At 42.9% G+C, this 2,032-nt stretch overlaps 1 protein-coding gene across 4 annotated transcripts in view; it reads right to left on the reverse strand.

The window, feature by feature from the left end:
* LOC132186772 (uncharacterized) overlaps window positions 1–2,032 on the reverse strand; it is a 12,884-nt gene that overhangs the window by 5,763 nt on the left and 5,089 nt on the right. The gene's annotated exons all lie outside the window — the stretch shown is intronic.

A 2,032-nucleotide genomic window follows, 5' to 3' on the forward strand; every position in this document is an offset into this window, starting at 1 on the left:
AAATGACACGTAGGAAAGAAGTTGGGTCTTGTTAGGTTATTTGGTTGTGAATTCGGTTTATATGTTGTTATTTTAATAACAGCAGTAGTTAATCAATGATTGATATTGAATTTTAAAAGTAATTTAATTTTAAAAATATTTAATAGGAGAGAAAATGAAAATTTTTTTTAATAAATTTAATTTTGACCATTCAACTACGGGGATATCTTTCGTTCGGTCATGGCCTAATTTACGCCCACTAACCAGGAGATGACACATCAGCTTGTTTTAACTTACAAAATGTATTTACCCACACCAGAATATACCACCCCTCTTAAAATGAAACCATCGTTACAAAGTGAAACCCAAAAACCCACCCCCTGCTTTTTGCCCATCGAGGTGCCCACCGATTGCCCACTGCCCATCGCCCCGCCCAGCAGGCCGTTCCTACCGCCCCCGCCCAGCAGTCCGACCACCGCCCAGCAAGCCATTCCCACCGCCCCCGCCCAGCAGGCCATTCCCCAGACCAGCAAGCCGTTCCCCTACACCCACGCCCAGGCAGATCCCACGTCCAGCCGGCTACCCACTGCCCAGCTGGCTGCCCACAGCCCAGCAGCCCACTGTTGGAAGTCGAAATAGCCTGAAATCGGCTTCGAAATCACCTAAAATCGACTTCGAAAATCCAACGCGTGTGGTGAACCGTCAGAGCAGCTGGGCGGCGTGGGCTTGGGCGGAGCTGGGTGGCTGGTCGGTGCAAAGTTGGGCGGCGCGGGCTTGGTGTAGCTGGGCTTGGGCGGCGTGGGCTTTGCGGGAGGTGGCGGCGTGAAACCAAGCTTTTCGGTGAAAGTTTGCTGTTTGGGTTTTTTTTTTTTTTATATGAGCTGAAGCTATTTGGGTTATTATCCTGTGAAACTAAGCTTATTTTGTATGATGAAATAATATGAGGTGGCAGCATTTGAGTGGAAGGCAAAAAAACTCATGTTTTCTGCCTTGACCGTATAGCAGCAGCACTCTTCAACTACATCATAAAATCCCGTGGTTGTGACCCTATCATTTCCCCCGTTAAGAAAGCATACTTTACGAGTCTTCCATGGATCACACGAAAATCCACAACATATACACCTCTCTATCCGCCTATCAGGTACGCTAGATGGTTAGCCCTGGCATCTCCACGTTGAAGCCGAGACATAAGGAGATCACGTAGGCCGTAGCCAACCCTGAAGTAAGAACCCCAAAAACAAATAAAGAAAAAGAAGAAAGAAGGGTGGCGTAAAGCTAACAAAGAGTTAAGAGCGTCAGCTCCGCAACGATCTCATTTTCCATTTTTCTTCAAGGGTAGGTTTCTCTCTCTTGTTCTATATTAATTTCTTTTTCTTTTATGGGTTTCAGATCTGAGCTGCTGGGTTGACATATGTGCATTTCTGTTCATGTTTTGAGGACAATTCTTGGTTTTTGATACTGGGTTTTGATTGTTGATAAATGTTGGAGGTGGGTTTTTAATATATGCTTTTGCTTTGATATGGAAAATGACAGGTGTGTGCGTGAGTGTGAGATAGGATGTCTTATTGTAGGTGTGTTAATATGGGTCTGATGTATTTTCACGTGAGTTTTGGCATAACTTTAGGATTGTGATTGGGCGAGGAGACAGAGATCTAGAATCCGGATTTGGGAACTTCTTAGGTACAAGGTCAATGTTCTTGCTTTGCTAATTACTAATACTTGTGAATCAGATTTAAACTAATAAATAAAACTAAATGCGAAAAGATAATTGATGGTGACCTTTTTGCTTAATATTAAAGCAAGGGATAAGATGATTTGCCTACATTAAGGTCCCTCAAATTATGCCTGATTGGCTTATGTTATCGGAATCAATATTGATGAATGAATGTCATGGATTGCACAATATGCAGTTTTAATCGCTGTGCAAAATTATGCGTGTATATTTCATCCTATCTGAATAGGTTGATACTGATGTGGAGGATTTCTTAGACGTAACCTTTTCTCAATGGAGAATGGATCATTCTTTGATGGAATTTCCCATTACATCACCACT

This window comes from Corylus avellana, chromosome ca7, assembly GCF_901000735.1.
Source record: "Corylus avellana chromosome ca7, CavTom2PMs-1.0".
Lineage (NCBI taxonomy): Eukaryota > Viridiplantae > Streptophyta > Magnoliopsida > Fagales > Betulaceae > Corylus > Corylus avellana.